Raw genomic sequence first — 17929 nt, forward strand, 5'->3', positions numbered from 1 at the left:
AGGAATCCGTGGCTCGGCACAAAAATTGATTGCCTCTTTCTTCAGCAACAGGAAACAAATCGCCTTCCTCTCCCCTTTTGTCTCAACTGCTCTCCCTGTGAAAACTGGAGTACCCCAAGTTGCATGCCTCTCTGCTCTCCGTTTCAACCTCTATCCTCACTCTACCAAGAATCATCCACGTGCGCAACGTCTCCTGTTACAACTATGCCGGCGATACCCAAATTATCCTAGGAATCCCCAAGACAAGGACCAACCCACGTCCCAACCTTGAAGCTTGTTTCTGTGATATTGACCGATGGATGAGAAGTAACCACCTTCTTTTGAACCCTGAGAAAACTGAATTCATGGTGTGCTGCAATACTGCCCTTCTCCCACAACTTCTCCAATGGCCCCCCTCCCTCTGCCCACCTCCCCTTCCCTCCAACATAGTAAAAAACCTAGGCTGCACTATGGAACTCAGGCCTAACCCTCTCACGTCAGATCAATAATGTTTCAAAATGCTGTCACTACCACCTCAAACTTCTTAGATGTATTTTTCCCTACCTCTCCTACCCGAACAGACACGCTGCTGTTATGTCTATTGTTATGTCGAGACTGGACTACGCTAATGGAAGTCGAGAGCGGGCTGGCATAAGCTTTCATCCAGGCCTTGTGCCATCTTGGATTCCAAAACTGCCCTTGACATATGTGAGACTTTGTTTCCTCCCCCCTGTCACCTACACTGCCATTGCCTGCTTTAAACTGGGTCCCTATGCTTTCTGAGTGTTTAATTCTAAATAAACCCTTTGGTAATAGTGTTAAACTGTTTGCTGTAATGTGATGCTTTTGTCGCAGGGAAATTGGGGGTTTGTGATTCTTGCTATGTTAAAGGATGAATGTTTGTTTGGTCCTTTGTACCATCAATGCATGCACATTTATTTTTCTTTGTCAAGCATACATTTTTTCTTAAGGAGTCCCGCAAACAGCGCTCTTCTGATTCCCCAGTGCAATTAATTCTTTCTGCAGCAGTGTTGAAGAAATAACTGTATGCAAACTATCACCGGGTAATTCAGAAGGCTGTAACGTTGTTCCCTTGAAGAGAAAGTCATTGATTCCAACACTGGGTGTTTGGGTTTAGCTAATATTGTTGGGTTAGCTCTTGCTGTATGTCAGGAATATAGGCAGGGTTGCCACAAAGATGTTTGGTTCCATGTCCCTTTCCACAGGTTAGTTGTGAATACCCCTGTGATGGACCCTGCCTTAGTGCAGGAACTCAGTTGAGGTGCTCTGGAGATCCCCCATATATCTCTTATGTGTCCAGTATCCACTAGCTCCAGGCAACCCCAATCATTTTTGCCAACCCCACTGTTGGTCCCCAAGGTTAGGCAGGCATCCCTATCATAACATTGTCTATCATAGCTCCAATGCTATCCCCAAAGGCCTTATCAGCCCCACAGGTTGTCTATGAGAAGACTTACTTTGAGCACAAAGACTAACAATGTACATACTTGTCAATATCTTTTACCAGTGTCGAACACGAAAATGACCTCTGGGCCAACTCCAGGTTTTATTTACTCCATTTTATCCTGTAGGCACAGTGTCATGACACATTCCACGTACTTCAAACTTAAAGTCTGTGCATGGCACACACATGTAATCACCTTGGAAATACAAGCCTTCTTTCTTTGTCAGAAAACTGTCCACAGACACATCAGATAAGGCATGCTCACTCCTTAGCACCTCATCCTCCTTGCTGATAAAGGAATGCACAAAACCTACAACATGTTCAAGGGCAAATTTTGTCAAAGGTAAGACTTCCTCAGCCGCCAATTTTGGATATCTCCTAGACTAAACATCAACCTTGGTATTGCTTGTCCAAGAACATACGTGATGAAGAAATATGGCTGAGCAAAAAAGAATGGCCACCATTACTGATGACTAGTCAGTCATATATATCGAAGTACCTAAAAATGAAAATTATCAGTGAACAGTGTACCCAATAATAAGTCCAATCTTTCTTCACACCCAACAATTCATGTTCACTTACTGAATAATTCACATCACTTGAATATAGCGTATGAGTTAAATACAAATGAAGGGTTTCTGGAAACTTGAAGCAATTTCCCAATTTGGGTGGGATCCAGAATAATGATATCATCTGCATAGGATACCCATGAAATATCATGTTGTCCTACTTTTACAGGGAGTGAATGGCAATTCTCCAAGTGGTCACCCAAATATATATGTTAAAAAGGGTTTGTGCCAACACACATTCTCGCCTCACACTTAGAGTAGTGGTTATTGCTTTTCATAGATGGCCCTTACTGTTCAGTCTTATCCTGACTTTGGTTTTATCATGCAGCATCATGATCATTTATAAGAGGCCTAGAGGAACCACCTAATTTTGCAACTTTGCTCAACATAATTGGTCTCACCACCTTATCGAAGGCTACACTTGGATATGAACACAGGAGTTGCAGTTTCTTGTTTATTACTCTATTATGCAGTAAAGACAGTATTAGACAATTATAGTAATGTTCCCATACCCGACGGAAAGCCAGTTCGCTGTTTTTTAAATCTGCCTGTTTCTTTACCCATTCATTTAGATGTTGCAAGACCAAGAATTCAAAGATTTGACTAAATATGTCCATTAATGTAATCAGAATATAATTCAGTGGGCTTTGCCTATCTCCCTTTATATAAATGGGTAGAATATATACGAGGTGTTGCAGGAATGTGATATTCTATTTTCCCTTATTATACACGAAAACGCACCATATTGGACTTTCGGCCATAGGGAACTATTCTCTTTTATCAAGCCATATGTGCCTGCTGCCCGCACGTTTTTAGCCTTTCTCATCAGCAACTCTACATCATCTCTAGAGAATGATCTCTCCCACCCCGGGAGATCTTGCCAGTCAGGCTGCATTCCTGAAACTGAGGTGTCGTAAAACAAAGCAGAATGTGCATCATATCAGACCTCTTCTGGTATAGAATTTGTCACAGCGCTGTTGTTTTCACCCTCGGCATCCTTATTTAGTCTCCAAAACTCGCAAGATTTCTTGCTAATTAAAGTTTTTTACATGATTTGGCTTTCTCAGTGAGCTATTCACGTCTATACGTTCTTAAACAGATTTTAAACGACTGAAGCAATCTTCTTTTATCCTCCAATCGCTGTTCACCACTCAACTCATCATTCACTTTCACTTTTCTTGAATCCCTTCTTAGAAGGCATTTCCTCTCTAGAAGTTTCACATCAACAGCATGAACATGCGGTTCCTTGTGCAACATACATCTTACTAAGCAAATTAAAATAAGAGTCTACTTCCCAGGCCTCTCCAAATTCATATTAATTTTGTTGATATAATGAGGATTCACCAAACTTGCAGACAACTCTAATGTCTGACATAGCTGAGGTCCTGCAACTCCCCTCCCCCCCTTTAATTTGGAAATTACTTCATTGCTGGTCTACCTTGTGATCTGTACCCATATTTATATCTATAAAAGGCCTACATGATCACTAAGCTCTAAAAATAATATTTTTAAAGAACAACATTCTTGGAAGATTGATTGCGACTCTATATTGAATTAATTTTCCTCTCTACTCCAAGTAGGGGGACAAGACAGATCATCACTTATGTTACCATTTTATTTTCCATAGATTTCATTTGTCTTAACATATATCCCAAGTTGCACCTTGGACTGCCATACACTTTCCATTTGAGTTCAACCCAACTTTTCCCAAGTTCACCATCTTATTACTATTCAGGCAATAATAGTTTAAATTGTCACTGAGCCTGACATTATCCTTATGCCCTTCTAAGTACCACTCAATCATGGTATTATTTAAGTCATACATAACTTCATCTGGTTCACCGTGTGCAGGGTTCCAGTATACATTTATTACCAACATGGCTTTCTCACCAGCTCCACCCAACCCACATAACTTTACAGCATGCAACGCATCTGAATGGGATTCTACCTCTGTGGCCATCACGTTTAAGTTGTTGGCCAAGGCTATTAATAAACCTGTAGTTGGCCTACCCACCATCCCTGTTTTTAGCTAATTTGATAAACACTGTACAACCCTCCGTAACAGTCCTTGGTACCAGCCATGTTTCTTGTAATACCACTATGTCATCATGAGCTATACAGGTGAAGGCCAGTGATTGGACTAACACATTTATATGCCCTCTAGAATTCTGGGATATTAGTTTAATTATCTTTTGCTACTCAGCAATGGCTGAATAATATTTGCCCTTTGTTATCTCCAGGGCTGATGGCAGCCATGACCATTCTTGCATACTAAGCTGTGATTTCAAATTCTATGATAAGGCTGATACAATTATTTACCCTGTTCCATTGTGTATTCAGTTTATTTTTACCCTGATGGGACATTGCCAGCATCTGTCCTTATTGCCTGTTCTAACATCACCAGAGGGTTAGCACTGAATACATCAAAGTCTCTTGAGAGGAATGCTTCAGTTTTGCTCATGATTGCACTGGAGATTAATTGTGATTGCACATGTACCCTGATCAAATCCAGTCTTTCTGAAATGAACTCCACCTGACCAATTTCGCTTGATTGAATCAAACTCAGAGCTGGAATTGAGTGGATAATATTCAAAATTCATCGCTGATTTAGTGGTACAGCAACTTCATCTGCCCACACGGCTTCCACAGAGAAGGATTTACTCAACCCCCTGTGTCATGGTCCTCAATTGTGGTGACTGTACTTGTTTGTATTTTTTTTTAGGAGGTATCAGGCTATAATCATGCATTTCCATCCTCTCATTTACGTTCGAATTCTCTTTTTGCACACCAGGTTGTTGACTAATTTCTTCCATTTCCACATCAGGCAAGGAACTCAGTTCTTCAGCCTCTACTGGATGATTGGGCACTTGCCGTATCATATACAAATGTATATCTTTCTCAGAGGTATTCTGGGGCTCATTGGCTTGCCATGTTTCCACATCCAAGATTACTGCCATTACATTTTTTTCTTTTTGCTTCTTTTCCTTGGCAACACAGTCAGAACAGACAGTCAAAAAGCATAATTAAAGTCTTTGATGTAACGTGCTGGCAGAGACAATAAGCAGAAGAAGATCACAGCAGGCTATGAGAAACCTGAAGGTGTCTCACCCGCTAATCCCCGGGTATCTGACATTCAGGTGGCCAGGACATGGCCATCGCTATTGGATCCAGTTCCTGGGGATGGACCAGTGCAGGAGGATCACCTGAATGGGGGGTCTTCAGGGAGTGGAAGTGGGACACTGAAGGGTGAGATGCAGTAGCCCCTTCCTTATGACACCTTTTCCCCATCCTGCCCAGTGGGACACTTGGAAACTCTACCCCTCCCCCTTTCCAGCACGAACACTTTCTCACAACGTGAACGACAACAGACTAATACCAGAGCCGTTTACCTGACATGTTCCAACACAAGGGTCGGACAGAGTCAGGCACTTGCCGAAAACTACACACACCTGACTACCCTTTCGTGCCTTGAAACACTTGTGTATAGGTGCGTTATAAATGCCATATCATATCACACCCTTTCCCTTCCCCATTGGGATAAAAGGCAGAGCACAAGAGCACACTCCGAGCCAGGCCGAAAGCACAAGGAAACAGCCATTGCAGGACGGCAGTTTAAACGGAAGAGAAAGGCGATGAGACCTGAGAGGACATCAAGGAGGGAGTTGCCCTTGTCCTTTTCAACCCAGACCCGCAAAGCCTGTGATGAAAGAAACGTACGACCAGGAATCAAAGCTGGCAAATGGTGTGACAGATGTCAGCAGTACATGGAACCCTCCGCACTGATAGCCAGGGCGGGAGACGCGGTTCCCATTGTGGTACCGTCTTTGACTCCAGCGGCAAAAAACGCTGATGAGTTGCGCACAGCCGGTGTGGCGGAAGAACCTGATAGTCAACTGGACTGTGTTAGGCTCAAGTTTGCAGTGGCAACATTAAGAAGATAATGAGACACAAGGTCTTTTGTGAGCAAAGTTGGTACCACAAATAGAGTGGTCTGGCTCCACGTGGGCGCTCAGTCGAAGGTCTGTAGCGTGTACCCCTCTTATGAACAAAGAGACCTTATTGAACATTGTGAAGAAAGAAACTATAAATACCAAGAGGCCATACGGAAGGCCGGCATTAATTGTTAAGGTGGTCATACAAGGGTCAAGCCAAATCCCTTGTACAATCGAAAGTCCTTGACCCATTGCAGAACTTTTGACATTGTGAAGCAGGCGTTTGCGCCTGGATGAGGGAAACGCTGTGCGAAATGTGGATGTGTGGAAACAGCACTTGCCGTAGACAAACAGAGTGACCCAGAGAGAAGAGATCGCCCTTCGGAGGTCGCTGTTTCAATTGGCAAGTCCTCTGGTTAGTCTCAGCCCAACTGAGGGAGACTAACGACTGAGAGAAGGATCAGAGCCCAGCTGAAGGAGATCCAGGGGTGAAGGCTTATTGTGATGCTGGAAATGCATCATAGGGACAGGGCCTCTGAATCCTTGTCCTTTACTGCTTTTTATCGTGTGTTCTGTCATGTTTTCTGCCCAGGAGTCCATGTGGGACTCCTGGCAGTCCAGCTCTCTCTTTTGGTTTGGTGAACAGACCCATGGGATACCCTTATGGCACCCATGGGTAGGGGTACAACCCTGTGCCCCTAGTGTATGTTTTTGGGCACCTGTGGGTGGCCCACAGAGCAGGGTATGGGCTGGTGGCAGCTCCATGCTGAATTTGACAGGTGCTCTGGGTGTCCTCCATTTTGGGATACCCAGGCCCTGCCATTGGAGTCAGTTGATTCCTGATAGGAAACAAGATGGCCCCTGTGGCCTCTTGCTTTCTGTTGCCTGTTACCTTGTTTTCCCAAAGTCCTGGGAAGCCCTGACTCTGTCCCTTCCCCCTGACTGGCTGTTGGGTGGAAGTTCCATATATGGTGTTGTTGTGAAGGCCCAGCTAGACTGACTGGAGCCTTCCCAGTGACTGTATGTTGTGGGTACCTCCTGTGGGTGGGACCTGGGTGAATGGAGTGTGTGACCAATATACACTCCTTGTTGTGGTTGTCTGGTTTCTGGCATGAGAGACAAAGACTGAGACAGCCCTGCCCGAAACTGGCCTGAATGCAGTGTGTAGTGTTGAATGGCTGGGTACTTGTCCCAATCCACATTCCTTGTTGTGAGTGTCTGAAAGGGAGGAGTGTGGCCTGAATGCACTGTGTGCCTGATTGGCTGACTGACTGCATGAATGCCCTTCTGTATGATTGGCTGCTGAGTGTGTGCCAGCAGTGTGGATGAGAGACAGAATAGTATATCTGGGGACCTCTCACCACTGGTAATTGTTCAGGAACGTTCAGAAGCGTTCAGAAGCGTTCTGGAGTTGAGTCTCCACTCTAAGAGTAACTGGAACTGCTGATCCTCGACGTCCAGCTGGAAGAAGAAGACTTGCTGCTGCATTTGCTTCGACCGATCCGAAGGCTGCCGAAATCGTCGAAGACTGACCCGAGAGAGGACCTGGTAAGGCGCCCTCTTCCCGTGCTCCGAGGGACCATCGAGCACCGCTCCATCTTCGCCGAAGCGCCCTGGAAGACAGACCCTCGAAAGGCTGCCGACCCGAGACGGGACCGCCGAGGAGATCGAAGTGAAGCACCCGGACATCGACGCCGTCGAAGTCCATTGCCGTCGACCAGGGTTCGCAGGTTTGTGTAACCGCTGGAGGCCCGTCGAAGTAGTGTTGCCCAGCCGTGGGAACCACTTGACGCCGTGCCGCCGACGACCGGAGCCGCCCGCTCCTTTGCCTAAGAACATTCGAATCGAAGGACTCCCTCGTCCGCACCGTCGACCGCTTTATCCTGCCGGAGAAGTCGAAGACGACCAACGCGCCGAGGAGAAACCTGCCGGTGGGTTTCCCGCCACCCGAAGACCACAAAGACTCGAACGACTCGACGCCCTTGCTGGGCTTCCGTCTCCACAATCTTTGCGGTCCAGAACTATTGTCACCGAGGTGCCCCGCACGCCTCTGCCTTGCAGGACGCCGACGCTCCGACGCCGATGAGCACCGCTCGGACGAAGCTGCCGTCTCATCGACGCCGTTCTACCCTGTTTGTCGACGGACGTTCGACGCCCCGTGTCTCCCGCTTGAAAGGGAAGGCATTCAAGAAGGGCCGTCGAATCCCCACCGCCGAACGCTGAGTTCCTCGACGCTTCTCGACGCCTCTCGACGATCCGTGACTCCCGCTTGAAAGGGGGTCGCTCAAGAAGGATCTGTCGACGCCTCTTCGAAGAACTCGACTCCACCAGGTACATTGGGGGGGTAAAAACATTATAGGAGGGAATAAGACTTGCAGAACAATATATGGACTGGGCTTGTGCTATATCTTTATTTTACAGGTTGCCCAGGTGGGGGGATCTCCACACAGAACTGTGTCTAGTGGTAGGGGCCAGTATTCTGCCTATTGCTCAACCATCTTATTTTCTCTCCTCTCTCTATTGCTGGTTTCACTCTATTGATCTGTGTGACATTGTTACAGTATTGTCGATGCACTTTAATGAGATCTAATACAAAGGGTGGTACCACTTTAGAATTGTACATATTTGCCATTGTTGATTTTCCTAAGTACAAAGTGAGTTATTATGATAAGTGTACATAACCTTGAATATTGATTATATAAAGACTGTGTTCTAACCAATACAGTGTGTGGACATTCTTTTGTGGGGGCTTAGGGACTACACTGTACTTAAGAACCAGCCTGCATCACCTCCTGAGAAGCTAGGCCTTGATTGCTCGTCCATTGCTACCGTACTAGAGAATCTTGGCTGGGGTCTTCTGTGCCTCTCTTCTACCATATAGAGAGCAGAGGTACAGACACCCCCCACCGGTCCTTTACAGCTGGTGGCAGCGGTGGGATGCTTATGGTTTTAAGAATCAGTGTATAACCGTGCCACTTACAAAGAATATCTGCACTTTATTCAATTAAGGTTTAGTTGTGTACAAGATAACTGCATTACAAACAATGGAGTCTATTGCAAATGGCAAATTGACTCGGATGAGCTTGGAGGCTCTCCAGAGTGCTTGTGAAGCCAGGGAGTTAGACTTTGTGGATAAGTCTAGGGCTGAGCTGATAGCTGCCCTGGTGGACTACCAGACTGATAGTGAAACTCTTGATGAGGGGGGGAATGCGACCAATGAGGACTCTGTCCCTGGGCTTTCTGCTGAATCTGTTTCTGGGAATGCCGCCATTCCTGCTGCCTCTGTTCCAAACCCCAGCAATTCCTTGGAGCTTGAGTTATTAAGGATGAAATTGGCCTTTGAATACCGCAAGTTGGAAATAGATGCTGAACTTAAGAAAGAGGAGTTGGCTCAACAAGTGGAGCTCAAGAATAGGGATCTTGAACTCAAGAGCCAGGACACTGAATGTCAGAGAATCCAGCTAGAGAAAGCTAGAGTGGAGGCTTCAGCTAAAACCAGTGAGAGTGTCAGGTCCCCAGCCACCAAGTTTATGAAAGATTTGGTTGGTGTATTTGTGGAGGGTTCAGATATCCTCCAATGGATTGAAGCGTTTGAAATGGCTTGTGCGATTCATGATGTTGATAAAAGAGATTGGGCTAAGTGTTTGTTAAGCAGAGTGCCTCAAACTGGATATGACTGTATTCTGAAGCTGAGTGTGGAAGAAAGGGGTCAGTATGAGTGTATGAAGTCTGCTTTGATTGCCAAGTTTGGCAAGACACCTACCCAATATCTTAGAAGGTTCAGGGATTTTAAGAAAAGAGAGAATGTGTCTTGGGTTGACTGGGTGAGTGCTGCGCACATGAACATGATGGGGTGGATCGATGGGTACAAGGTTAAGACTTTTGCTGAATTGTCCCACCTCTTGTTTTTTGAGCATTTTTCTGAAGCCTGGTCACCAGAGCTGCGTCAGTATGTGGCTGACCAGAACATTTTGGACCCCTTTAAGCTGGCTAGGTTGGCTGACAAGTGGGTCTCCCTCCGGGTGTCCCCTAAGGACTCCAGTGGGAAGGACAAGGACAAAGAAAAGAGGGCCTCTCAGAAGGCTGAGGAGTCCCACAAGCAGTCACAGTCAGGTAAACCTAAACCTTCCTCTCCCAAGACCCAAAAATCTAGTGGGGATAAGTCATCTGTGGGTGGGAATAAGAGTAGTGGTCCACCTGCTGCAAAGCAGGCTCCCAGTGGTTCCAGTACCGTACCCCGCACTCCTGGGGCTTGTTGGGACTGTGGGGCTCTGGATCACAAAAGGGGTGACTCCAAGTGTAAAGGTAAGGCACTTGGAGTACAGGCTGTCAGCCTGACCTACCCTTACCCCGTGTCTGAGGTGGAGGCCACTGTCCTCCCCTCCTCTACCGGGATCACATTTGGTGCTCCGGTAGAGATTTCCTTAGTGTCCCTTGGGGCCTGGGACCAGTATGCAGAAGTACTGGCGACTATCCCACAGAACACCCGTAGGTTTTTGAGAAGTGTCCTCTTGAATGGCCAGCCTTCTACTGGTTTGAGAGACACTGGGGCAAGCATGACAGTGGTGGACAGGACCCTGCTCAAGCCAGAGGACTATGTAGGTGCTCCTCTGAGAACCACCAGGTTAGCTGGTGGGCCTCCCAAATTATCGCCTGTAGCCTTAGTCACACTCATGATTGGAGACAAGACAGCAAAGCTTCCTGTCCTGTTTCAGGACAATGTCCCTGCTAACATTCTGTTAGGAAATGATCTAGTAGAGTTAGGGTTGATCTCGGATGGTCTTCCCATGACTACTGCTGCAGTCACTAGGTCACAGGTGACACCGGGTCTGGCTGTGGGTCAGGTACCCGAGCCAAAGGCGAGGCCTAAGGCAAGAAGAAGGAAGACCAAGAAGGCCACCTCTGTGGAGGGAACACCTTCTCTTCCTGCGGTTCCGACAGCACCCATCGGGATCCATGCTCCGGACGGGCTGGGTCCAGTGGAAAACCCAAACTCAACTCCTGTGGGAGAAGAGACAGAAGACTCTCCTGTGGGGGAGGTTCTCAACCCGGAGGATCATCCCGACCTTCAATGCTTGTTAGCTGAAGGGGGACCCTCCCGGGCAGACTTCTGTAAGGGACAGAGAGAGTGCCACTCTCTCGAGGGACTGAGGAAACAGGCCCTGTCCCAGGCACAAGGAGAAGTGCCTAGGACATTCCGGATTTATTGGGAGGGTGAGCTCCTTGTTAGTGAGCCCACTAAGCCTGAACCTGGTGCCCTCAAGAGGTTGGTGGTACCCCAGGTTTACAGGCCCTTCCTACTACAGTTGGCGCATGAGGTGCCCTTGGCTGGTCATCTTGGGACCAAGAAGACTAAGCAGAGGCTCTCTGCCCATTTCTACTGGCCACGGATGGGAGTAGAGGTGGAGTCCCACTGCAGGACCTGCCCAACTTGTCAGTTGTCTGGCAAGACTGGAGGCAAGGTCATTGCCCCACTGCAGCCATTGCCAGTGGTTGGCACACCATTTGAGAGGGTGGGCATCGACATCGTCAGTCCCCTTGACCCTCCCACTTCAGGTGGACATCGGTTCATCCTGGTCTTGGTAGATCATGCCACCAGGTACCCTGAGGCAATACCCCTTCGGACTGTTACTGCCAAGGTGGTTGCCAGGGCTCTCCTGGGCATTTTCACCCGTGTTGGATTCCCCAAGGAGGTTGTCTCTGACAGAGGATCCAACATCATGTCTAGTTACATGAAAACCATGTGGAAAGAGTGCAGGGTAAGCTACAAGTTCTCCACCTCTTACCACCCCCAGACCAATGGTCTGGTTGAGAGATTTAATAAAACTCTCAAGGGCATGCTAGGGGCTTTGGAAGAACCCCTAAGGAGGAAATGGGATCTCCTCCTGCCATGCCTGCTGTTTGCTTACAGAGAGGTACCTCAAGAGGGTGTTGGTTTCAGCCCCTTTGAGTTACTCTTTGGACATCCCGTGAGGGGGCACCTCGCCTTGATCCGAAGCCACCCCTCCCGGTCCCGCCAAGCAAGTGGGGGACTATGTGTTAGGCCTCAGACGGAGGATGACACAGATGATGGGTCAGGCGACAGCAAATCTCGAGGCCAGCCAGGAATTGAATAAGTACTGGCATGACCTTAAAGCCTCGCAAGTGGATTGGACTCCGGGACAGGAAATCCTTGTGATGGAGCCTACCAAGCCTAGAGCTTTGGCAGACAAGTGGACTGGACCCTTCAGGATCATCTCCAAGATGGGCGAAGTCAATTATCTGGTTGACATGGGAGCCTCTGGGGTAGCCCCTCAGGTATTCCATGTCAACAGGCTCAAGCCTTTCCACCGGCGAGCAGAAGTCTCATGTCTCTTGCTAGCTTCAGGGCAAGAAGAGGATGAGAGTGAGCCCCTTCCTGATTTGCTGCACAGCGACCCTCAGGATGGCTCAGTGGAGGGAGTACATCTCTCTCCGGATTTGACAACAGAGCAACAGAGGGCCTGCAGGGTTTTGCTCCAACAGTATGCCTCTCTGTTTTCACTGACGCCAGGCCTTACACCGTGGTGTAGGCATGAAATTGACACTGGTGACAGTGTGCCTGTCAAAAGCAGGTGCTACCGTATGTCAGATACCGTCAAGAACCACATCCAGGCTGAGGTCGCCAAGATGTTGGATCTGGGTGTTATTGAACCCTCAACCAGTCCCTGGTCCAGTCCCGTGGTCCTTGTCCCCAAGGCAAGTTCCCAGGCAGGTACCAAGGATTGGAGGTTCTGTGTGGACTACCGAGGAGTCAATGCCGTCACCAAAACTGACGCGCACCCATTGCCCAGGGCTGATGAGCTCGTGGACAATGGGCTGAGGTGCTGCCAAATTTGTGAGCACCTTTGACCTTACCTCAGGCTATTGGCAAATAGCTCTGACGGACCATGCCAAGGAAAAGACGGCCTTCTCAACACCTGAGGGACTCTATCAGTTTAGGGTCATGCCTTTTGGGTTGAAGAATGCCCCTGCCACCTTCCAGAGATTGGTCAACCACGCGCTCAGTGGGCTGGAAGCCTTTTGTGTGGCTTACTTAGACGACATTGCCGTCTACAGTTCCACCTGGGAAGAGCATTTGACACATCTGGATAAGGTGTTGCAGGCCTTGAAAAGGGCTAACCTCACTATCAAGGCCACCAAGTGCCAGATAGCTCAGGGGAAAGTTACCTATCTTGGTCATGAGGTAGGAGGGGGTCAAATACAACCTCTCTCCAGTAAAGTACAGGATGTACAGAACTGGGAGACTCCCACTACTCAAACCCAGGTGAGAGCCTTTTTGGGCCTCACTGGGTACTATCGCAATTTCATGGCAGACTATGGAACCATAGCTGCACCCCTGACAGCTCTAACTTCACCCAAACAGCCTAGGAAGGTTAATTGGACCGAAGACTGTCAGAGCAGAGGGCCTTTGATGGCTTGAAAGAAAGTCTGTGTAGGGCACCTGTGTTGTTTGCGCCTGACTACAGCCGACCCTTTATCGTCCAGACGGATGCCTGCAACACCGGAATTGGAGCTGTCTTGTCCCAGTTAGATGACAAAGGGAGAGAACATCCTATCATATTCATCAGTAGACAACTCAAGGGTAGAGAACTCAGGTGGGCTACTGTTGAAAAGGAGTGTTTTAGTATTGTTTGGAGCCTTAGGCGTTTTAGGCCCTACCTTACGGGGTCTACCTTCAAGGTCCAAACAGATCATAAGCCCCTGAAGTGGCTTATGCAGATGAAGGGGGAGAATCCGAAATTGCTCAGGTGGTCCATTAGCCTGCAAGGGCTAGACTTCACCATAGAGCACAGACCAGGGAAGAGTCACGATAATGCAGATGGCCTTTCCAGACGTTATGTTGACCGTCTGGATGAGGGTGTCTATCCCGTGGGAGATTAGACACCCTCCACCTCAGTCTGGGGGGGGCGACTGTGATGCTGGAAATGCATCAGAGGGACAGGGCCTCTGAATCCTTGTCCTTTACTGCTTTTTATCGTGTGTTCTGTCATGTTTTCTGCCCAGGAGTCCATGTGGGACTCCTGGCAGTGCAGCTCTCTCTTTTGGTTTGGTGAACAGACCCATGGGATACCCTTATGGCACCCATGGGTAGGGGTACAACCCTGTGCCCCTAGTGTATGTTTTTGGGCACCTGTGGGTGGCCCACAGAGCAGGGTATGGGCTGGTGGCAGCTCCATGCTGAATTTGACAGGTGCTCTGGGTGTCCTCCATTTTGGGATACCCAGGCCCTGCCATTGGAGTCAGTTGATTCCTGATAGGAAACAAGATGGCCCTGTGGCCTCTTGCTTTCTATTGCCTGTTACCTTGTTTTCCCAAAGTCCTGGGAAGCCCTGACTCTGTCCCTTCCCCCTGACTGGCTGTTGGGTGGAAGTTCCATATATGGTGTTGTTGTGAAGGCCCAGCTAGACTGACTGGAGCCTTCCCAGTGACTGTATGTTGTGGGTACCTCCTGTGGGTGGGACCTGGGTGAATGGAGTGTGTGACCAATATACACTCCTTGTTGTGGTTGTCTGGTTTCTGGCATGAGAGACAAAGACTGAGACAGCCCTGCCCGAAACTGGCCTGAATGCAGTGTGTAGTGTTGAATGGCTGGGTACTTGTCCCAATCCACATTCCTTGTTGTGAGTGTCTGAAAGGGAGGAGTGTGGCCTGAATGCACTGTGTGCCTGATTGGCTGACTGACTGCATGAATGCCCTTCTGTATGATTGGCTGCTGAGTGTGTGCCAGCAGTGTGGATGAGAGACAGAATAGTATATCTGGGGACCTCTCACCACTGGTAATTGTTCAGGAACGTTCAGAAGCGTTCAGAAGCGTTCTGGAGTTGAGTCTCCACTCTAAGAGTAACTGGAACTGCTGATCCTCGACGTCCAGCTGGAAGAAGAAGACTTGCTGCTGCATTTGCTTCGACCGATCCGAAGGCTGCCGAAATCGTCGAAGACTGACCCGAGAGAGGACCTGGTAAGGCGCCCTCTTCCCGTGCTCCGAGGGACCATCGAGCACCGCTCCATCTTCGCCGAAGCGCCCTGGAAGACAGACCCTCGAAAGGCTGCCGACCCGAGACGGGACCGCCGAGGAGATCGAAGTGAAGCACCCGGACATCGACGCCGTCGAAGTCCATTGCCGTCGACCAGGGTTCGCAGGTTTGTGTAACCGCTGGAGGCCCGTCGAAGTAGTGTTGCCCAGCCGTGGGAACCACTTGACGCCGTGCCGCCGACGACTGGAGCCGCCCGCTCCTTTGCCTAAGAACATTCGAATCGAAGGACTCCCTCGTCCGCACCGTCGACCGCTTTATACTGCCGGAGAAGTCAAAGACGACCAACGCGCCGAGGAGAAACCTGCCGGTGGGTTTCCCGCCACCCGAAGACCACAAAGACTCGAACGACTCGACGCCCTTGCTGGGCCTCCGTCTCCACAATCTTTGCGGTCCAGAACTATTGTCACCGAGGTGCCCCGCACGCCTCTGCCTTGCAGGACGCCGACGCTCCGACGCCGACGAGCACCGCTCGGACGAAGCTGCCGCCTCATCGACGCCGTTCTACCCTGTTTGTCGACGGACGTTCGACGCCCCGTGTCTCCCGCTTGAAAGGGAAGGCATTCAAGAAGGGCCGTCGATTCCCCGCCGCCGAACGCCGAGTTCCTCGACGCTTCTCGACGCCTCTCGACGATCCGTGACTCCCGCTTGAAAGGGGGTCGCTCAAGAAGGATCTGTGGACGCCTCTTCGAAGAACTCGACTCCACCAGGGTCATTGGGGGGGGTAAAAACATTATAGGAGGGAATAAGACTTGCAGAACAATATATGGACTGGGCTTGTGCTATATCTTTATTTTACAGGTTGCCCAGGTGGGGGGATCTCTACACAGAACTGTGTCTAGTGGTAGGGGCCAGTATTCTGCCTATTGCTCAACCATCTTATTTTCTCTCCTCTCTCTATTGCTGGTTTCACTCTATTGATCTGTGTGACATTGTTACAGTATTGTCGATGCACTTTAATGAGATCTAATACAAAGGGTGGTACCACTTTAGAATTGTACATATTTGCCATTGTTGATTTTCCTAAGTACAAAGTGAGTTATTATGATAAGTGTACATAACCTTGAATATTGATTATATAAAGACTGTGTTCTAACCAATACAGTGTGTGGACATTCTTTTGTGGGGGCTTGGGGACTACACTGTACTTAAGAACCAGCCTGCATCACCTCCTGAGAAGCTAGGGCTTGATTGCTCGTCCATTGCTACCGTACTAGAGAATCTTGGCTGGGGTCTTCTGTGCCTCTCTTCTACCATATAGAGAGCAGAGGTACAGACACCCCCCACCGGTCCTTTACACTTATCACCCAAAGTAAAGATTACCTGAAGGAACTTTTGTTTTGTTGGTTTTATATATCAGGCCCTCTGAAGCAAGAGGCATTGCATGAGAAGAGACTTGAATAAAGAGGCCCTGATATTGAGAAAAGGAACTCTAAGCTTGTGTCGGAGAAGCCCAGGAGTGTGCTCTGCTCGAGAGTCCCGCCTTGTACCATGCTAAAAACCTGGGGAAAGGAGACCCCGGCCATAACATCCTGACTTATCATTTTGTGAACACTTCTTTCTTTTCTTGTGAACATTATCCCACACTCTCTTGTAGCATAGTTATAAGGATTGGCAATAGGTTTTTAGTATAGGCCCTTTTTATTTGACTAGACTCTACTAGAACTGTATTATTATTATTTGATGGTCGTAGCATGCTCCCATCTTAGATAAGGAATTTATCTCACACATTTGATGGTTTAATAAGCACCTTTGAACAGTGATCAATTGTGTCTGTCTTGCTTTGATACCATGCCTTCCTTACAAGGCCTGGGTCTTTAACTATCCAGTGAATTAACTGAAAAACAACTGCTTCCGCGCCCTGTCTGAATTTACAACTGTTCTTATGGTAAGTCAACATTGAGGGTTATCGTTACTAATATAGAATCTTTAGGGAGTGGTGTAGAGGAGAGGCCAGTTACTGGATGTTATCTAAATCCTCCCCTATCTCTTACAGAATACCCTTGCACTGGTGTCAGTTTGAGAGCAGCATTCCAGGGAGAAACCATCCCACATCACCACAATCACCCCATCTCTTCTGAATCAAGCTTATGCAAGCACATCTTGAGCACTGCACATGCTTGTTCAGAGAGAGGTGTGGGCATAGTCATCTCGTCACCAGCTGAATCCTCATTGATCCCTGCAAGACACCAGGTAAGCGTTACAGAACGCAAAGCCCGCGGTTTTGTCTTCCCTGAACGAGATGGACACTTCAGAGGTAGACCAATTGCCCGATATACTCAGAGAGCTCAGAGCCAAAGTGCACGTGGCCAATTCTGAAACAAATGCACTTCACCATGAGTTAGTGGTTAGAGATAAAACCGAGGAATGGCCAGACGATTGACGCAAACACAAGCAGGGCAAGTCCTATTACCAGGCCCTGCGGTCCCTAGTCTTGTCACACCAGCCTTGATTCAGGTGGTTGCACTGGCACTGGTTTCACTAGCCCCACCCGAATGTTTCACTGGGGATCCACAGAAATATGCTATATTTATGAATCAGTGTGAATTACAATTTCTCTGTAGAGAAGGGACCTTTCCTAATGACCAAAGGTTGCGTTTGTATTATCATATCTTGGAGGCCATGCAGCAGATTGGTCCATGATGCCCGTGGAAAGAGCTGACCCCATGTTTTGTGATTTTAAGGGGTTTCATGGAAAACTTGAGAAACTATTTGCAGGAAAAGCACAAGCCCTGGATAATGAATTATTATCTCTACGGCAGGGGTCGCATGATCTCTTAGCATATATTACCACCTTCAATAGATTAACTGCCCAGAAGAAAAGTGGACATCTTTGTTCCATAGAGGACTGTGTGGTGTATTAAAAGATGTTCTCGCACAAGTGGTAAATCCACCGGCTGTCTGCTCAGAATTCCTCAAACTCATGGTACA

Source organism: Ambystoma mexicanum, chromosome 5p (assembly GCF_040938575.1).
Source record: "Ambystoma mexicanum isolate Mex_15411 chromosome 5p, UKY_AmexF1_1, whole genome shotgun sequence".
NCBI classification, from domain to species: Eukaryota; Metazoa; Chordata; class Amphibia; order Caudata; family Ambystomatidae; genus Ambystoma; species Ambystoma mexicanum.